At 38.2% G+C, this 22531-nt stretch overlaps 1 long non-coding RNA gene across 2 annotated transcripts in view; it reads left to right on the top strand.

The window, feature by feature from the left end:
- Positions 1-22042, top strand: part of LOC137043603 (uncharacterized) — a 131835-nt gene extending 109793 nt beyond the window's left edge. For both annotated transcript variants that reach the window (XR_010898535.1, XR_010898534.1), the window contains exon 4: positions 21854-22042. This is a non-coding gene — a long non-coding RNA (uncharacterized lncRNA). The remainder of the gene's footprint in view (positions 1-21853) is intronic.
- The last annotated feature ends 489 nt before the right edge of the window (positions 22043-22531 follow it).

Raw genomic sequence — 22531 nt, 5'->3', positions numbered from 1 at the left:
AACACTCAAAAAAAAAAAACATTTTAAATAAGCTGAACTTGCAGATTTTTATTTTGTAATCATACATTTTAATTGCTCTGAACTTGAAATATTTGAGTAAGCTAATTCATACATTTAACTAAACATTTAACTTTACACTTAATTCATATCATGTAATCTCAAATTTGAAGTAGTGGAAACTTGACTAGCTTTAAAGCTAATTCAATAAATGCCACCTTGCTAATTGGTTACACAATGCTTTGTAGAATTAGCATAGCATAGCACTTGCTGAATGAGGACAACAATATAATACATTTAACAAAGCACATGCTCCACTCAGAAACTATTCTAAACTAATATAACAAAGCAGTAAACTCTACAAAATCTCCCAATAATGTTAATCTTGCACAAAAAAAACATAATATAACACTTGATTTACTGTCCCTTTTGAGTGTCATGGCAAAGCGTGCTAAGAAATAGAAATTCCATCCCAGTTTCAGTTCCAGTTAAATTTAAGTTAGTCTAAATGAAAAGAAACAATGAAACATTCAGATTACTAAAAATGTGTCCGTTTTTAAAAACTCAAATGAAAAAGGCTAAAGTTATACTACTAATTTGTTTCATTTGAGTTGGCTCTACTCAAACCAATTCATTATTTTGAGTGTTAGGGTTTACAGTGTTCATTAAAAAAAAAAAAAACTGCTGGCTGTTTTCTCAATTTTGTTGTGTTTATTTTTTGTTGAGAGGAAAGCGCGCAGCACTTATTTACATATTCATCTAAACTCCGCTCTCAGCTGTGTGGGCGGCGTCAGATGTTCGCTAACAGTATATCGCTGCTCACGTATTTCGAACTTCGTTTTACCTCTAAGCAAAGAACGAATAAAAATCTTCGTAAGAATCCTTTAATCTTTCATTCTGCTGGTGTTAATTCTCTTGTTGGTGAGGAGCAGCTTGGTGTCACCTGGGGGTCCAAACTGACGCCTTTCATACCAGCAGCACCCCCGCCTCTCACAGACAGACAGCACAACAACAACCGCCATTGACTTGGTGCTGCTGCGGGAAGGGTTGCTGGGGACACATCTTTGAAAGATCATCCTAAGCACCAACAGCTTGATCTTGTGTCACTCTGAGGGTATGGGACTCTGCTCTCGCTCTCCTTTTGTCTTTGAGAGCTAAATGGTTAATTGTAATGAATAAAAAGAGGTTTAAGTGGGAGGTGTTTCTCAAGAAAAGAGTCTGGATGCGAAATAAAGTACATGAAAAGCTTTTGAGGATAATAAAATTAGATATGGGGGAAAGAGATTTTGAAATGAGCAAGGCAGAAATAGAGGAGGAGAGAATTTGATGCACTGACCCCTATCGTCTATGGTGAAAATAGAAGATTAAAACTGTACCGTGCTAATTTCCATAGAGATTTTTATTTTATTTCTCCTTGACCATCCCGCCAGACATCCCCCCCTTCAGAACGGGGAGGGTGGTCTGCCCTGTCACACCGCTGCTCTCACGTTGGCCCCTTGCTGTGCCCAGGCATCCTGAGATTACTAGAGCGAAGCTGACGTCTCTATCATCCCGCGACACCGCCGTGCCCTTCTCCCATCTTTTTTCACCACACACACATACATACCTTCAGATCTGTCAGATGATGGCTTGATCACTCTCTGCAAACTCTCACCAGTTTCTCACTTTCTTCTCTTTTTTTTTCCGTTTTCATCATTCTAACATTTTATATACACCCCCCACCCCCATTTGTGGACCTTTTGCTACCGCTCTGCCTTTTCCCCAAGACTTGCTGCCTGCTCTGAGCTCATGCTTGCCACATCAAAGGAGAATCAAGGGTCACAAAGCCACCGGCATGGAATATAAATGCAGCTATAGCAGCATGGAAGTATGGGAAATCAATCCTCTAAAGATAGCTTCATCTACTTCATGAACCCGTCATCATCCTCCATCATGTGCAGTATAGAGGATCCTGTAGGAACACTTGCATTCACGAAAGCAAATGTGCGTAAGATTACAGATATTGTTGAAAGGCCATGTTTGTCCATTTTTTAACTATCCTCTTGTGTATGCTCTGTTCATACTACAAACATTGTTTCTAGCTCCACCAGGGAATCGATACAGATTCAATAGACAGGAGAATTTTTTGAAAAGGGTTCATGTTTTATACTACAAACATATTTAGGAACAGGGGTGACTCTAGAATTTCAGTTTTTGATGTGTTATTTCCATGAGAGTTTCCAAAGAGGTGTAGATTAGTTGGCTTTTCTTTTTCTTCTTGCAAGTACACCTGTTGGGTTTCCATTTTTAATGGGGACTTTCCATTGATATAATTAATTTTATACTGTACAAACTGTATATTCTATCCCCAAACACACACACACACACACACACAGACACACGCACACGCACACACACACACACACACACACACACACAGACACACACACACACACACACACACACACACACACACACACACACACACACACACACACACACACACACGCACAGGTTTGGTTTCTATATTTCAAGGGACATTCCACAGATCTGTATGAACTGTATTATACCCTCACACTACCCTACTCCTATATACAATGTAAGCTGGTTTCCTCATGGAGACCAAAAATGTATTCATAAGGACAACTATTTTTTCAGGGGACATTTTGTCCTCATAGCATAGGATATACCTAAAACACACACACTCAGTCAAAAAAGGCACATTTTTAACAGTTTTGCGGAAGATATTTAGAAACTGTCTCTTGATAAGCTAAAAGCTACTCCAAATTTGAATGTATTTCTTTAAAAGGCAAGTTCTTTTCTTTTTTAAAGGTAATTAGCTACATTACAAATTACTAAAAGTTATACACATTATTGTGGCAATACCTTTTTAGAAATTTAACTGTGATGTATTAGTTATTTAATTAGGCAGATTTTCTGGCACAACCATTTTGTAATTATATTTTTAAATAAATTAACAATTCAGTCTGTGATCAAATATAAACAGAAATTTGCACTAAATACAACAAAGCATGGCTGAAAGAAATAATGAACAGCAGCATCCATTTAAATATGCAGCTTTAGAAATTAAGATTAAAATACTACATGAACTGTTTTAAGGACAGTTTAGGAAAGTGTGTTTGGATATTATTTCAGTTTGCTTAGCAATAACGCTGGCAATAAGACATTAACAATACCACTTAATTACAACACAATGTGGATTGTACGGCGAGTTATAAGGCAAATGAGATGATGCACTGCTATGGTTTAGCACTGCTTAAGGAACATGTAAAGTTTATCTGTGGCTAGTGGATCAGACAGTCATTTTAACTCTATTGTTTTTTCACTTTAGCTTGAAGAACTCACAAAGTATAGCCTGACAGAATAACACAATATAAATTCACACAAACTATAACAGTATGAGTAAAATATCTGCAAACGGTGGCCAGAATCAGCTCTCTATTCATGCTGCACATGCTTGAGCCTCTCATCACAGGAGGGAACCCGTGGCTTTGTGCCGTTTCTGGAATCCTGGGAAAAAATGTCAGACAGTTTATTGAGCAAAACACTGTGGTGGAAATATGTAAACAACCTTTGTCGGAGGCCCTCCGCAGAAGACTACTGCCAGCAGAGTGTTCAAGCTTCCCGCTGTTTGTCAATATCATGCTCCACTTTGATTTAAACATCTGTGAAATACGCCTGCATCTTTCACCATGGAGATTGTCTCCTTAAAAATGTTTGATAACACTTCTCGGTTCCTGTTTTCTTTACAGGAAAACAGTTATGCAACCTAGCATGTAATAGCGTTTTTGTCCAAAAGATAAATTTCGCAACCCTTCTGATTTGCGGGGTCTGCTAGCAACCAGTGCAGCGAGTCGTGAATAAAACGAAGAAAAGCGAAGCTTTCGCTTGTTGCCAATCGGCCTTGTTTGAATGTGATGGCTCCACACGGAGGCTATTGGTTGCGGTTGCTTAGCGTTAGCATCAGATAAACACGCTGCCGGAAGATGTCAATGTCTCCATTAATGTTGAGCCTGCCACACAGGCTGTGCTTGAGTGACACTGGGGTTTGTGAAGTGTGACGGGGGTTGTAAATGTTAACTCTTGCTGGCTGCCTCTCGCGGCCTGGCAGCAGCCTCGCCTGATGACTCTTGGGAATGAGGAACCCCCAAAGACACGAATGTTAAGTGAACACACACAGATGTTGTCCTCTTGCTGTCTACTCGCACTCAAATGACTCAATACAAGCATCATGTCACATTTATAGTGTGAAAACTTACAGTTCATTAAGATGTTGACAGATGCATTAAGTTAGGCTAGGATTAAGATATAAGATTGGAACTGTCACAGTTGTAAAAGAAACATTACCCTAGCATGAGCGCTTTTCTCCAGGGAGGCAAGGGAGGTAATGCCTCCACCCAAAAATATGGATGATAACATTAAGAACACTGACCGTACAGAAAGAAATCAAAACAAATATTATGATTTAATATAATAAATATTGATTAATCCAATACACCCTAGTGGAAAGAAAACATCCAACATACACTTTTAAGTGTATCTTTTATAGCAATTGAATAACACTGATTATCTCTTCATCACGGCACCTGTTAGTGGGTGGGATACATTAGGCAGCAAGATGTGTTAGAAGCAGGAAAAATGGACTGGCGTAAGGATTTGAGCGACTTTGACATGAGCCAATTTGTGATGGCTAGACGACTGGGTCAGAGCATCTCCAAAACTGCAGCTCTTGAGGGGTGTTCCAGGTCTGCAGTGGTCAGGATCGATCAAAAGTAGTCCAAGGAAAGAACAGTGGTGAACCGGCGACAGGGTCATGGGTGGCTAAGGCTCAGTGATGCACGTGGGGAGCGAAGGCTGGCCCCGAGCTACTGTAGCTCAGATTGCTCAAGAAGTTAATACTGGTTCTGAAAAAGGCTGGTGCTGGTCCCATATATAATTTACCTGATTTTATACATTTTATTACTAAACAAATCGTGATATTTTTTTCTGGCTGTTGACAGTATTTTTTGATTTAAAAATATGAAGTGATCCCCTCTGTAAAAACCTTAAAAATAATAATAATAAAAAAATAAGTGCATTTTTAAGTAGATAACACCTCATTGGCATATTTAAATATAACATTTCAGAAAACTAGTAATACAAAAAATGTCTGCAATTCTTAATGTAATCAATCAACTGGTGAAGATGTTTATTAGTGTTTTTTTTTTACCCTATTCACCTGGGGTGACTTGCCTTAAAAATGTTTTGCATCTTGAGGTCTTAAAGCAAGATGTCACCACTTTTGGTTACAGTAAAACATGGAAAACGTGTAAAATTGGAGACTTTGTGACTTGATTTTAATCAAATGCATTTTCAAAATACACATATACAGAAAGCATTAGTTGCTTATAAATATACATGTTAAAATGTCTCATATAACCTGAAAACTGTGTAAACATTAAATGGAAATGAAACATGAATGTTTACTGGACAAAAGAAATCCAGAGAGAGGACTTTGCCATCTCATTTCTGTAGTCCACCACACTCCGTTGGTACCCATGCATTAAATGATGTAGATATCAAAGAGTGAAGCACATCAGCAAAAGTTGTCGCTTTTTTGTGGCCATGTGGACATTTTTTAAGCCATATTTTATGACATTAGTGATAAGATAGGGCTTATACAGCTTTGGTGAGTTATCACTCTGTACCACCTCAGTCTGAGAGATTATCCTCTTCCCATGGACCGTTAACCGCACTAGGCCTTCTCACTGAGCTCTTCAAGCCACAATATAAAAGCTGTACATTCAGCACAAATGTAATGCACTTAAAGCATGCCACAAGTAAGCACATCCAACGGCACAATGGGCAGGATATGGGTTTTTCCATGCTTTCACAAAGCAAACAGAGAGTTGTTCCAGTCAGAAACGGAGCCGCTGTGTCTGGGGATATGATACTTTTGAAGAAGAGCAAACATTTTTAATTAATTTTTGACTGACCTTGGACCTGTATTTACCATAATAATTAAACAAAAGTTTGAAATGCTTTTTTCTTTGTATACGGTAATGTGAAACTGTATTATTTAAATTATAATGCCTTCCTGACCAATCACACAACAGAACAAACTTTGGCTATATTTATAACTGTAGAGTGAATTTACAATTCCAACCCATTACTAAATACAAAAGTCATAGGAATAACGAGGAAGCAGTAGGATTGTGTGGTATTACATTTATACAACTGTTAAATAAAGAAGTTAATATTGAGTAAATTACATTTTAGACAAAGAAACCTGCTCTGTTATCAAAAATAGTTTCGAACAAAGCCTCAGTATGACCACTGCAACAACAGACAACAGTAAGGGTGTGTTTTATTCTTTGGTTATTCAAGTGTTTTTAACGGTGCACTATGTAGTATTTTTGCAGTAAAATATCCAAAAACCACAAGGCCGGTGTTATATATTTTGTTCAGTTGAGTATCTACAATATCCCAAATGTTTCCAACTATTTGTAAATTGTGAAAAAAACTGCTAATTTAACTAAGGACAGGGACGTTTCAGCGCGTTTGAGGAAGTCGCCTGTCAATTCCATCATATCTGCGCTACCCTCGGTTTCAGGTTTTATTTGGCAGGAGCGCTTTACTCTTAGAAGTGTGAACAAGTGAATGCACGGAGAAACATCATAACATCATTTTCAACACACATAAATGTATCTAATAGGATAAACAGAGCTGCATTACCTCATAATCATAACCGGAAGAGCGGATCTGTGCAGGCGCCCGGCGAATGTGTCCCGTCCCGTCATAATAAAGTCCCAGTGTTCGCGAGGCGGGTATTTGTTTAACAATTGCTCCAGCAGCTGTGCTCAGCTCCACAACACTCGATCCTGCTCTGCTTCACACTACAGTAACGTTAATAACCGCATGCGTGAACGTGATTTCTGCCCAAGTCCTATTTTCCACCGGCTGTGAGGTGAAGACCGCATGTCCCAAGATGCTATGCTCAAACTTTGCATCATCAAACTACGCATTTGTTTTAAAGGCGCCCTCCAGTGGACGGAAAGTTGCATAGTGCACCTTTAAACAAATCTGTAAATGATTCAATGACTCAGTCAAAACACTTCCACTACACTGTAAAAAAATATTTAGAAAAAAAGTTACTTGGTTGCCTTAAAATTTTGAGTTCATTGAAATAAAAAAAAATTGAGATCCGGCAACCTTTATTAAAATATTATTAAAATATTTTGTAAGCATATTGGGTAATTGTGTGTGTTTTATTTCTGATGACGCAGTGAAACGCTGAGACGCATGCTATTTTCGTGATTTATCACATTTTTTATGTGGTTCAGATTCAATAATACTTTGAGTTTCTATTTATTAAACAAATTTCCTTCATTGTATCAACTCAAATTTTTAATTTCAATAAACTCAAAATTTTAAAGCAACCAGGTTACTCACTTTTTTAAGTTAAACCTACAAAAAACAACAATTGTGTTTTACAGTGTAGAGTCGTTCCTGAATGAATCAACATTTTTTAACAGACTGTTGAACGATGAATGACTCACTTGTAAAGAACACTGTTAGTCTGCCTCTGCTCTGTCCATCTGACTCAGGGGCTCCACATTAACCCCATTAGCCTTCTGTCTTTTCCATGCCCAGACCTCTCTTGGTGGAACCAGAACCCCTGCAGGCCCAACAAAAGCAAAATGCATATCTTTTGCAGTAGGCTTCATACTGGTTGTGTGATAACTTTTCCGACACACAATTTACAGAAAATCTACAGATTTACAGAAAAACATCAGAACATTATTTAAAAGTAAATTAGCCAGTTTTCCCTTGAATGCTATTTGCATTGTTGTATAAAATACCAGTCATATGTATCCCCTTCAAAATGACTGTGGTTTTGTTTTTTGGAATGTGTACATTCATTCACAGGAGCTTGTGCCACATAAGATTCCAACCTGTACGAGCAACTGGGGAGCAGAAGGAAATGCAGGCATGCTTCCATCAGTCTCCGACTAGCCGAGACTCAATAAGACTAGCCCACTAAGAGCCCCTCTGTTGCCTGATGGCAGGGCCAGGCAGAGCAGTGTACCTAATGCCCCGGTTTCATTGATCTTTCCCGTAACTGCAGCCCTCCACACAAACCCACACTATCTAGACTGGGGAGTGCTCCTGGGCACCCCCCACTTCAAAGGTGCATATTTACTCTTGGAAATTTAGAGAAAGTGCAGCTGTGGATGCATCCAACAACCACAATCAATAATGGGGCTGGTCCTCCTGACCCACCCTGCTGGCTAATAAAGTGCTTCTCAAGCTTGGTGGTTTTTTCCTGCCAGTCTTTTAAGGTTGGCTCCAAGCAGCACTTAGAGGTTCCTTTCCTTTACCTCTTCTCGTAAACAGAGTTGCCTGCATGGTTTATTTGTAGTATTATTTTTTCTTTTACCTGTACTTGACAGCTCGCCAGTCATGGTCAAGTGTTAGATTCTTTGTTTTTGTGTCGTTTAGGAGGTTTAATCCCTTAAAGTCGGCTTCTCAGTCTTCTCTTCTCTATTGTGAAGCACATGAGTGTGTCAGGGTTATCTAGTTTCATTTTGTTTCTGTGTATGTTTGTTTCTCGTGATTCCTTTAAATGTAACGTTCTTTATGACCTTAAATGAGAAGTTCACTTCAGAATGAAAATTTCCTGATAATATACCCCCAACCCGTACATCATCCAAGACGTTCATGTCTTTCTTTCTTTAGTCGAAAATAAATTACGGTTTTGGAGGACTTCAATGGGGTCCAATGGGTTGAAGGTCCAAATTCCACTTTCAATGCAGCTTCAAAGTGCTCTACATGATCCCAGCTGAGGAATAAGGGTCTAGTGAACAAAATAAAAAAATATATAATTTTTAACCACAAATGTTTGTCTTGCGATGCGCCATTGGACAGGTCACGCGTGACGTAGGCGAAAGTACCGATCAAGTGTTTACAAAGCAGACGTACAAAGACTAAGTCAAATGCCCTTCACAAAGAAACAGACGATTTTGAAGTTGGAGGAGAAAATGAGATTTTCGCCCTACAGAATGATACTAGATAACCCCACGTCATGCGTGACCTTTTCAACGTCATTATGTAGTACATGACGCATCGCAGAGCAGCACAAAGTAAAAAAAATTGGTCAAAAAGTATATAACTTTGCATATTTTGAGTAAACGACCAATTGTTTCACTAGATAAGACCCTTATTCCTCATCTGGGATTGTTTAGAGCCCTTTGAAGCTGCACTGAAACTGGAATTTGGACCTTCAACCTGTTGTACCCCATTGAAGTCCACTATATGGAAGAAAAAAAAATGGTGTGTGTGTGTGTGTGTGTGTGTGTGTGTGTGTGTGTGTGTGTGTGTGTGTGTGTGTTTGCTAGATGTTAGTTAACCCCACTATTTCAGAATGATTTTAAACTCTAAATGAAGTAAACTTGACATCTCATGGTGTCTAAAGTCTCTTGATTGTCTATGAACGCTTGTTACAAAGGCTTTAATTTCTTTCATAAATCTGGATGGGTGGATTAGGTTTTTTTATTTTGGGGATCTGGCTTTCTCATTTTGAGAAAAGACACATGCTGAGATCCATATAATCATAATTGTCTCTGACACCACTAAAACAAATGTGTATTAAAGCCGAGGATTGGGATGGGCCTTCCGCAGCAGTGAAATTGAGACAATCAAAATCTTTTGTAATTATATGCAACAATATTCTAATTACTGATGATTACAGATACTCCATGCAGCTCGCTTTCCCTGTAGGCACCAATTAGAAAAATATATATCAGCTGTGCTTTTGTCAATCATTTCATTTATAGTTGAGCCTGTTAAAGTGGCACAGTTGGAAATTTATTTTAGAACAATGAAAATGCAATTGTCCTCTTTGTGCAGTCTATGTTTAACTTTAATACAGCTTACTGAAGTCGAAACGCTAAAACTGGCATTCATTTGCATAGAAGAATTTTGCAGCACAAAGAATTTCCTTCTTTACCCTAATTACACTGAAAAGATGTACCCACACCCCCTATTTAGAAAGAATACAGATACAACCCCTATACTGTAAAACAACATCTGTCTGCAGATCTCCAGACAGAAATTCATAACATTGTCTTCTGTTTTTAGTTTGAGCGAGTAACTGCGCACCCCTGTGAACTCATCGTATTTATATATGGAGTTAACAATGTGTACTAAATGGACCATCATAGAGTTCGCTCAAGTGTGTATATGGATACTGTTATTAGTGGCATTAAGGGAAACAGATCAGGCCTTTTTTCTCACATATGACTGAATCGTTTTACTAAAAACACTTAATAGAGTTAAGAGAGCACTGAAGCTAATAGAGGCAGATGTAAGAAAATATATTTATTTCCTATAGTTTACAGGCTCAGTCACTATCAGTAATTCTGACTATTGAATTATTCTATTTCTTTCACTTTCTCTTTTTTATCTTTCACTTTTCATATCTCTCAATTTCTCTCTCTCTCTGTCTCCCCAAGCTTGTCTTACATGTTGACAGCCGCTTGTTAATAGGTATCAGTTTGCAGTGAGTGAGACTAGAGGGATGTGTGGTAATCATTTTCATCTCAGCACTGTTGGCAGGCTCTTCTCTCTCACTATGCCGGCAGACACTTGCCATTGAGTGGCTGTCAGGCAGAAAGGGTGTGTGGGATGTGGGAGCAGGTAGCATGGGTCATGCTCCTTTCTCTCCAAAAGCCGCTCCAGCTAAAACCTTAAGTGGTGTTTTAGCTACCTGCACTGTCACAGCTGACACTCTCCACTTCTATAACGAGGAGACCACCGGAGCCGCAGCCAACTCTATTACCTCTATACCGCGGGCACGTCTGCCGATATGTGTATGTCTGTGTGCATATGTGTGCGATGGCAGGACATTACTGTCATGTCCCACTTCAAACAAAACTATTCGGATTTTCATATTTAAAAAAAACATTTCGCATCAGTAATCACCTGAATTTGTTGACGTGGATGTGAGTGCACAAATATATATATATACACACACATAATGACCACATGAAGGAAATAACACCAATTATCTCTTCATCACGGCACCTCTTAGAGAGTGGGATATATTAGGCAGCAAGTGAACATTTTGTCCTCAAAGCTGATGTGTTAGAAGCAGGAAAAACAGACAAGCGTAAGGATTTTGACAAGGTTTGACAAGGGCCAAATTGTGGTGGCTACAGAATGGGTCAGAGCATCTCCAAAACGGCAATTATTGTGGGGTGTTCCCGGCCTGCAGTGGTCAGGATCTATCAAAAGCAGTAGTGAACCGGTAAGGGTCATGGCTCATTGATGCACGTGGGGAGCGAAGGCTAGCTCGCGTGGTCCGATCAAACAGACGAGCTACTATAGCTCAAATTGCTCGAGAAGTTAATGCTGGATCTGATATAAATGTGTGAGAATACACAGTGCATGACAGTTTGTTGCATGTGAGACTGCATAGCCACAGACCAGTCAGGACGCCCATGCCGACCCGTCCACTGCCTGAAGTGCCAGCCTGGTCTCATCCTTAATACGTAGGTATTAATACGTTACTTTCAAAGAGACTAAACGTATGTCTTAGTACGTTTGGAGAAGTGCTAAAATGTAAAATATAGACGTATTTGCAACATTTAAACGTAGTATTATTACATTTTTACAGCTAAAAAACGTGAAATATTTACGAATCCATCATGAAATCTTTTTTTTTAAGAATACAAAACTTTATTCTGGTAAAAACATTTTTTGTTTGTTTTGTTATATCATAAAGATATCTATATAATTTCCCTTTGACCATTTTATTGATTAATCTACGATCCCTTAACACTACCCCAAACCTAAACCTACCAATTTAATACAGAATATAAAGAAAATAAAAGGTAAAACGTTGGAAAATGACGATTTTGGTAACAATATAGCATTAAAAAAAATATTTTGAACGGCTAATCCTACACTTACCCCTAAACCTACCCATTAGCATTTATTAAAACAACGTACTGTTATAAATCAAAGCATAACAGACAGACCAGTGTACTCACAATAATTTATTTATTGCAAAAATGTCAAAAGCGGTACCAAAAGTAGTTCAAATGAAGATTTGTTGCAGTCGCAGTCCTCTCTGGTGGTATATAATGTTAATAGTTTTGTATGAGGTACAGAGCAGAATGTTAGCTATTAATCAATGAAAATATTAATCCGGCTTCTCTCCGTGAAGTTGCGCGTTTCCCATTTCAAATACAAATCGACTGAAACACGGCATGTCAAAATCTGTGACGAAGCAGGCGAGAGCCAATGAGCGTTCGATGCCACTGCCGTAAATCATGTCGTAACGCTTCATGAGGGCGCGTTTTTTAAATTTGAATTTACGAGCGCGAGATTTGATGTTTGACGTCGCGCTACTGAGAGGAGATGAAGACTAATGGAGATGAAGATCACCGGGCTCAATTTTAGATTTGTTTCTCGCAAACATATGGATTCTAACGATTTGGATTACAGCGAACGAATAAAGTGTTGTGTTTTGTGAATTGATGTTGTGTTTTGGTGTTTCTTGTGATCGCCAGTTGCTGAATAGGAGAAAATGCCTTTTTATGTCTGACAGCAAACAACAAGCTAAATACTACAAAATGGTTGGCAAGAATGTTATTCATCTGACGGTTTTAAAATTCAGTCTTCTTTTAACATTATCTAGTCACCCGAAATGAGTTTGTAGTGATGTCACGAGAGCAAAATGTTATTTTATATTTCTGTTATTTTATATTAGGTTGATTAACTTAGTAAAATGCATTTAATAAATGTGACTGAAAACATGTATTGATGTGACTATTGGATATAAAATAAACAATATTAATGCCACGATTTATGGGAGCCGGTGGCTGGCTGCTTACACGTTAACAGATACGTCGATAATTTACATTTTAGTGCTGTCAATACGTCAATATTGTACATTTTAGTGCTGTTAATAAGTCAGTATTGTACGTTTTATTGTGTGTGAAAACGTTAGTAAATGTACGTGTAGTAGAATCACACTTTACGTAAAAATACTCACGTATTTTCATGAGATCACGTTGGAAGTGCCAACAGTTAGCATGTGAGCATCAGAACTGGATGATGGAGCTAGTCTTTTTTAATGAGTTAAGTAAAAATAACTAGACTGACGTGGCCATACTCAATTCTAGTCAGAATATGAGTCTGAAACTGTTCTATTGGGCTGTAATTATGGAGCGTTTCAACCAAACCAGGAAAGACCTCAATTGGATAGACCTACAACCAATCAGAGCAACGAAGCGATGCATTACTTTAGTTGTCAAATGTCAACAGAGCTCAACTGCACTGTTTTGCCAAGTCTGCGCTTTTTTTCTGCGGGTTGTTTTACAAGTCCGCGGGTTGAAGCGACTATTGTGTGATATATAGACCCATGAGAGCGAATTTTAGCAGGCAACCTTGCCAAAATAACACATTTACTCCCTGAAACGCCATTTTTTTCCGGAGAACCCCCCACCCAAGAAGCTATTGTTTAGGTCTAGTAGTTGGCACTTTTTGTTGTAAAAACTTGGCGACCCTATCTGCACGCCCGCTGGAATAAATGATCTTTGCCGGTGTTGTAAAAAAAGGATTCAAGGATACACAGAGCACTTACCAACATGATCATCATTTCAGAGAGAAATAGTGAAGGTGAATGTATACGAACAAGCCCTCCGTTTAGGATTAGAACAAATATAATCTAAGCACCTTTGATGACGTGCATGATTACGTACTTACTGTTGATCATCTGTCCGTCATCGTCTAAAGCCCACCCTGTCGATTTCATTTGTCCGAACAGTTTGGGGATAATTATTCCTCTATAGATCGAGGCCAGAACTGCCTGAGCTTAAATGTTGTGGGCGGGGCTGAGTTCGGCTGGCATCCAAGCCAAAAAACAACATCCTTGTTTCCTTGTTTCTTTCCATTTCAATATAAAAGTCTTTGCTACTCACTCATAAAGACAGTCTTTGCTGCCATCTAATGATGTAATAATGTAGCTAACTTTCACTGAAGTCTCACAATCACAAACGGACCCTTTCTCTATACAAAATACGGGATGATATATTATATATATATATATATATATATATATATATATATATATATATATATATATATATATATATATATAGTACACACAAACTTTATGCACTGCATTTTTGAGAGGTATAGCCAAAGTATCATTTTCACAGTGCTCCACAGTCTGTCATGCTCCATAGCAGTTTGCTGTCTAATAATAAAGCAAAGTTTCACTTGTCTGGCTTAGCACACATATGTTCCCTAAACATAAAAACACATGTCTACTCTCCCCATGTTTTATCCTCACACATGGAGCCGGCTGTGGCACTCATGAATATATAGAGTGCAGGCTCGTAAATGGATCACATCAACAGTCCTTCAGGCTACAAGTCTGGAGGCACTGGGAAGATTTAGTCAATGACCAGCGAGTAAGTTATTGTACGGCACAATCGGAGGCACTCTGTCATCGTCGACTCTTTCGCAGCTGTGACGGATGTGCTGCTGAATAGCTGGTGGATCTGGTTAAACACGATGAATGAAAGATTTACAGCCACTGGTCAGCAAGGTTTACAGAGGTCCCTGCAATGCTCCACTGGTTTGTTTTGTGTTCTGCTCTGCGTAATGTTAAAGTGCTGAGGTGGTAATTGGCCTCAAAAACCCAGAGCAAAGGGTGACTTTGAAGCGAAAAAAGGCAATTTATTAGGATGACATTTTGGACTTCTTACTGATGGGGGGCAGGCATTGCTTTGTGTGGGCGAATTGACATTCATCTGCTGGCAATATGTTAGTCAAAATGAGTTAAAATGTGTGTTGCTCTAAAAGGTTGATGTGCTGAATTTGGCAAAGTGGGTACACCAAACCCATTTAGCAAAAAAGTTATGAAAGGTACTTTTTTAGATGTTGGAAATAAATTTTATGTCCCAGGGTTTGATTTATATTATACGAAACAAATTGAAATGCTATTAATAGCCATACAAATATGAAAATCCACCATACATATATGAATGATTAAAATCATTATATTAAAAACATGCATTATTTTGAATATATTAAAAATGTTTGCACAATATTGTTCATTTTAAATGAGATTAAAATGTAATACAATAAACTAACTAACTAAATAAGTGAGGGTGTGAAAAATATATTTCAAGAGTTAATTTTTTTTAAAGGTCACACACCTACTCTGCAGTCTATTATGTATCTGCAATGTATAGCAGATCAAATAAATTCACGTTGTGAGTGACACAAGTAAAAAATGTATGTAATGCTAAAACTGCAAGCAACAGTGAGTATTTTAAAACTAGAAACAAAAAGAGCCGGGAAAAGGAAAGAAAACAAAGACATTTCGGTTGGATTTTCGGATGCAGTAGACACTCCCAGTGTTCCAGTTACTCCCTGACAATTATTCTGAATTAATGCAGGTTCTTCCCCAAGTTCAACAAGCAGAGCCCTCCTAGTGCACGCTGTGTTATCTAGCAACAAAACTAATTAGCAATCAAAATCTCAAGCTGCTCCAAGAGGTTATCTCCCTAAACAAAAACCGCATATGAAAGCGAACGACGAGTTGTGTGGATGCGAATTGGCTTCTGCTCGATATGTTACAAGCTCTCGCGACCCAGACCCACAATCTTTTGAGGGATACCCTCAAGTTCACAGCAACAAATGCACTCAATCACTAAGGGAAAAGCGCTTTCTCTCAGTAGACCAATTACTGGTTTCTAAAAGCCCGGGGCGTCCAGCAAACTTTGACACTTGGAAATAAAGACCAATCTGAGAGAGAAACATAACGGCTATTAAAATCTTTATAATTCTACAAATCGCAAGTGATTTGTTTTGCCCCGTGGCTTGTTCAGATAGATGCTTACCACTATTGCAGGGGTCATGAGTGTACCGCAATGGAGGAGAGCAAGCTTATTTTTACCACTCAGCCTGAAAGGAAAGGCTGGGCTTTTTTCATGTGCCGGGTGCCTGGAACAGTCAAAGATCTCCTGTGTGTCATAATTGCCTGAAGTGAGGGAGCAAAGGCCCACGAATCCTGATAGAGGAGGGTGTCTTTCATCAGGGCATGGGAGTCAGAACTTCTTTTAAAGGATCATTGTCCTATGAGGATTTTGCACCATGTTTTGTATATAATAAAGCACTTTGAGAGAAATGCATGAGCGAGTAAACTCTGGTGCAGATGCCCTTTCATTCTCTTACACAAATTGATTTCCAAACTCTATATCTCGTTGTTGTTGTTGTTGTTGCTTTCATTATTCTCACAAAGAGTTAATATTTTCCTTGAATTAATTACATTTTACAAGTTAAACATTGCACTTTTCCAGATATCATGTGAATTAATTAACCATTTACATAGTGCCGTTAGATTACTTATCTCAACAAAGTGAAAGCCCAAAGTGCCAGAGAGGGTCGTGTAATTATGTATAAAATCACTCCAATAAAACATTAGCGTGTTAACTTTTGGAGTGCTCACACTCAGCTTTCAACTCCACATAATATAATTAGGAATCTACTTTATGCAAGCCCTAATTTAGATGCAGATATTAACAGTGTATGGGCTTATCCTGTGATGGTTTTAGGTTAAGAATGGCACTCTAACTCTGGCTGCCTCGCCGATGGAGAGCTGATAGGCCTTCTGATAGGACCTCTGCAAGCAGATGAGGGCCCTGAATGAGGAGCCTCTCATACTTCTCTCTCTAATCACCGTCATGTCCCCTGTGCCCAGCTGATGGACCACATGGGTCGCAGGAAGGGTGTCCCACCCATAAATCAGAAGTCTGGGGTGACAGCACACAAAATAGGTGAATTGTTCTTGGGATCCCAGGCCGACGACCATCCATGTCTTCAGAACACATGCATGCACCGCCCCCCGTTCTATAATTTTTTGCAAGGGGGATCATACAGATGCCACCAAACCAGCTTCACTAACCCCCTTTCCCATCTGCTCCCACCCCTATGACTTGGTTCAGCCAAGCCCCAGCTATGAACTGCTTCCAGAGTCAGTTACTGGTGTAATTGAAAGTGCTTTGTCATGGCTTTCAGGCCAACACTGATGGATGTGAAGTTGAATGAGCTTTAGGTTTTGTACAGGGGGAAGTCAGGGGGAGATTTATCATCTCTGACTCGTAAGGCCACCAGGAGCCATTGAAAGCGCAACCTCCCTCTACCTTCCTGTGATCTGTTAATTATAACTTAGTTAACCTGCCCCGGTTAAATCACTGCGTTATATCTTGTCTGGCCAAGTTAAAAGGAAATATCAGCTTTTCTTTTTATTCATTTGGTTTTTTTTCACTCAGTGAATAGAGCAATGAAAAATACTATTGGAAATACATTTGGAAATACATTTTCCTAACATTTCTCCTTGCTGCAAAAGAAAGAAAAAGCTGAATAAATAATTATTTATATATAATGTGTAATGATTATTTATATATAAATACATACAAATGCATGTGTATATTTAAGAAATAATTGTATATACTGTATATAATTTATTTTTTATATATTTTTTTTAAATACAACATATTTTTAAATATAAAATTATATATAAATTATTTTTCCAAAATATATACATGCATGTGTTTGAATTCATATATACATAATTATACACAGTATACAGTATATAGGGCTGTCAGGCCATCAATCACATCCAAAATAAAAGTTTTGTGTTTTATATATATATATATATATATATATATATATATATATATATATATATATATATATATATATATATATATATATATATATATATACACACACACACAATAAGTATACATAATAATAATAATATATGTCAATGAAAAATAATAGCTGGTCTACTTGCAAATTTTAAAAAAAACACATGGACATAAAGTATAATGATTTCGACATTAAATAATTTTCTAATTGTCATGGATGGCATTGTTGGCCAATGAGAATAAACTATTCTTGAGAGCCATGTACACTGTAAAAAGAAAAATTGCTGCCTTAAATGTTTAAGTACAATTAACTTGGATGTTTAAGTCATTACAACTCAAACTGACTTAAAAAAATTAAGTTGAATCTTGCATAAATTCTAAAAAAAAAAAAAAAAAAAGTTGAACAAAGCTTAAAGGGATAGTTTGCCCAAAAATAACAATTCTGTCATCATTTACTCACCCTCATGTTGTTCCAAACTTGTATGGATTTCTTTCTACTCCTGAACACAAAATAATATATTTTGAAGAATATGGGTAACTAAACAGTGGATGGACCCCATTGACTCACATAGTCAATGGAGCCCATCAATTGTTTGGTTACTGACATTGTAAGTAAATGATGACAGCTTTTAGCCTGACAAGCCAGACCCACATCAAGATGTTTGGTCTGGAAACTCACCATAGACAGGGCTCAATCCAAACTCCCTCTGCACGCGATACGATAGCGCTACAACCAACCAGAGCAACGAAGGTGAAACAGAGCTTGTTGATAGATTAAACATTCGCCGTATCCGGTTGCCAAAACTCCGAACACATCTTCCCTTTTTAAGAATGACTTCAGTGCCGTTCTTTTCTCAGAGAAAAACTTAACTCCAAGTCTTCCAGAGTCGCAGTCAAAGCTGATTCGAAAGACCGCCGCCGTTCGCCAGTTTCTGTGTTTACTAGAAGCACGCAAACGCAACTCGGCCATCGTCATTATGGCCCCGCCCGCCGACTCTATACACGATGTGATTGGCCCGGCAAGAGTTAGGCGAACACAGCTCAGAAGGGTATTGAGAGTTGCTAGACGACACTCACGGGCAGATTCAATTTACTAGGGTGCGTCTAGATTTCTAGGCTAGACAGCTTTTATATTTTGGGTGAACTATTCCCTTAACTTATTTTGATGTGTTAAAGCAATGTAAACATATTGAACATATATTTTTTTACAGTGTAATAATAAAATATCAAATATAAATGTTATAATTAATATTAAAAAACTTTTCCACAGACTTTGGACAGAAATGCAATCTAAAACAAACGTCGAAGCTTCACATAGCCTGTGTAGCTTTGTGGGTGTCTCGTTTCAAAAGCACATTCATTAGTTAAGCAGTTAAAAAGTACAACTTTCATGACCCACAATGCAAGGCGCAGGAAGTCAGTGCGTTCTTATTGTCTCCTGATTAGAGCACGCCCCCAGCTGCCTCAGCCCTGGCGAAGGGCCAAAGCGGGGCCAGCTTTGCTCTGATCTGGGCTTCTTTGTGAGGCGGGGAGTGTAGAAGTTTTGCCGGGGCTGCTGTCCTAGAGCCATGTTGGAATGTTAGAACAGCAGAGGAGGTGCAGAGGAGGGATGTGACCCTGCCGTGTGATGTGTGTGCAGGGGTCATGCCGTGAGGTTAGCCAGATTATAAATAAAGCCGAGCTTGATCTCTTTGCCATGGCGATGAGGAGACGCGGAAAGGTGAATGCCAGTGCTAGAAGCAGAGTTGTAAAAGCCCACCCGCACTTGCTCCAAACCCTTGGCTCAAGGCACCGTGGCAACATATGTGAGATGGATGTTACGCTATATGGTGCTGTGTAGAAAAACCCAGTCGAGGGGCTGTATCGAAACGTGTCCTGTAGGCTTCCTAACCCGGAGTGCTCAAAAGTGCCGAAATCAGTTCGAGAATGGTATCAAATGTTAAAGGTGCTATCTGCATTAAAGATTTTGATTTTTCAATAGTTGCGTCTTAGAGAGAGTATAATCAAAAAGAAAAAAGGGCCTTGTTTTAGTTTAGTTCTTAGCGCTCATGGGAGTATCTTTTACATTCCATGAGAAACTCAGTTGGAATGCTGCTGTGGAAGTCACACAAGAGGTTGTCCAAATCTCATTTGTTTGGCTAAAGGCAAATAAGTTGTGGGAGGTGAATGATTGTGGGTCATTGCATGTATGTAGCAGTATCACATATACCAAGACCAAACTGAGTGAGACAGAAAAAGGGAGAAAAACAAAGCATTAGAGGCAAACAAAATGAAGACTACCATAACTTCTTTAAGGGCAAGCTCTCGATAACTATATTTTAGTGCAGTACAGTTTGACAACCTATAATTATATGCTCGATATGGTGTTGTCTATCTTTGTGTTACATGTCATTTAGTCCGTTCATAAGAATGAAGAAATCCCCCAAGTAGAAATGGATAGACTGTTACCTTTGGGAAAATTAGCATGGTAAATGAATATTAACTTGCAGATGGTTGGATATAGGGCACAGCAGTAGCTCCTAACTAACAATTGATTAACTTGTAAATTCCCATTGCCCAGCTGTTGTTCAGGCTGTTTACCATAAAGAACAGAAAAAGGGGGGCAGAGAGAGGATCCAGATGCTACGGGTACAGAGGCAAAGGCAATCTGTCATTGTTGAGAACTAACACTGATGGATGCTGCTTTGAATGGGTATTGGTTTTAGTTAAACATGACAGAGTGAAGGATGATATGTCATTGGTCACACAGGTCTGACAACAACTCGGCACCGGGTTTATTTTCCACCTAAGACTCTCTGACAACGTACCAGTAGCAAGTTAAGTCAAATAGTTTTATTTTGTGCATGTGTGCATGAGTTTAGGTAAGGGGAAACAAATCAATGATACACATTTAATAAAGGATTCATTTTTTTTATTTTATCTTATTGTTATAATTATTTTGAAAAAATAACCTACTTGACTTGAGTCATTAAAGGGCATATTACAGGTTACATTTTTTTCAAAATTAATATATAACCGTGTATGAAAAGAATATTTGAAAAGTTAATGCAGGATTTAAAATGTTTTAAAACCACACAAGGGCACAAATTTAGTAGATAAAGTGACCGTTTTGACTGTTTGTAAAACAACTTTTTTTTCCAAATTCAAGTCATATTATGTCACCGGACTCTGCGTTGGCTCAGTGCAGGATAGGTAGTTTTTTTTCAATTTATCATCATCATGGTAAATTATTGTGTCCAGCCTGTCAGGACATCGAGTTCACAGGTTTCCTAACAAAACAAAAAGTTAGGAAACCTGCCTGCATGGAGTTTTGTGCCCGAAAAGAGACAGGATTTCACTTCTGCATCTGCTTAGAAAAATGTGGTGGTGTGTAATGTTCACTTTAGATCAATTATCATCCTGGAGTTCAACATTGTAACACTCAATATATCTCCTCTAATCGTTTCTCGGTCTAATCTTATCCCTAGTTATCTGTCATAATTGTATGGCTGTGGTCCGTGATATGAGCATGAATAAATATTTACAATTTCCTCAGAGTCCGAAATGTCATTGCGATCCACTGTTCCTATTACTGAAATTGACCGCACTTCCTCTTGTTACGTCACTTCCATTTACAACATTTTCTCACAAAAAAGAGTCCAGAAGCCTTAGCAGTATATTTATAAGTATACATAAAAATAAAAATAAAATCTAGTTACTAAAGAATTTTTCTATATATTGACTCACTAAATATACACAAAATTTCTCTACTTAAAGTAATAGAGGAATATGTTTTTATATAGAGGAATATGTATATATATATATATATATATATATATATATATATATATATATATATATATATATATATATATATATATATATATATATATATATATATATATACATCATTTTATATTTATTTTTTTACACAATATACATACTTAAGCTGTATTTTTCAAAAATCTATCCTGAATGCACTACATGGCAGCAGATGCAGCCCCTAAAAACACTGAGCCGACGCTGTGCATTATAGCCCTCACACACGTTCAAAATTTGGATGAAACTCTTAGATCAGCACAGCTCGGCTTCCAAACAGGCCAGAACGAATCATGAAACATTGGATGGTCTGCTGCACCCTGACTCTCTGACCCTCTGTTCCTCAGGGTGAGGCCAGGTACATGTGGACCTTCCATCCAGCTGCACAGGATCAGACGTACATCATGTGAGAGACACCGCTAGGGACCCTGCAGGACAACAAGCCAATCCATGACCCGACAGGCAGGCCTCCTAAGCTGGCCCCAGGTGACGTCTGGTCAGCCGAACACGAGGGCAGAGTCTGGGGAGTGTCTCCATGGGTTTGTATAAACAACACTTCTGCAGAACTCATCTCCCACTGGCTGCCAAACCTCGTTAATGTTTCATCTCCAAACCTTTAGAGAATCAGGAGTCATATTTCGAAGAGGAAACATACAGTGTGTGTATATGTGTGTGTATATGTATATATATATATATATATATATATATATATATATATATATATATATATATATATATATATATATATATATATATGACTGTAATTTATTTTCTTGTCTTTCTGTTTCTAGAACACTGAAAACACCCTAGGCTCATTATGAGTTTGTGAGGTCCCCTAACAAGAAATCAATATTTTTCTCACATTTAAAATGCCTTTGGTAAATCCATTGCTACTAGCAAATTATTAGGTTGTAACTGTCTTAATACATACCAATTAGCATGCCAACATATGACTTTTTGTTCTGCAACATTACTAATCATAAAAGTGGTTATTTTTTAAAGAGATGATTTTACTGTGAGATACA

This window comes from Pseudorasbora parva, chromosome 16 (assembly GCF_024679245.1).
Source record: "Pseudorasbora parva isolate DD20220531a chromosome 16, ASM2467924v1, whole genome shotgun sequence".
NCBI classification, from domain to species: Eukaryota; Metazoa; Chordata; class Actinopteri; order Cypriniformes; family Gobionidae; genus Pseudorasbora; species Pseudorasbora parva.
The sequence above is the reverse complement of the archived record's forward strand: the minus strand, read 5'-3'. Positions and strand labels throughout refer to the sequence as shown.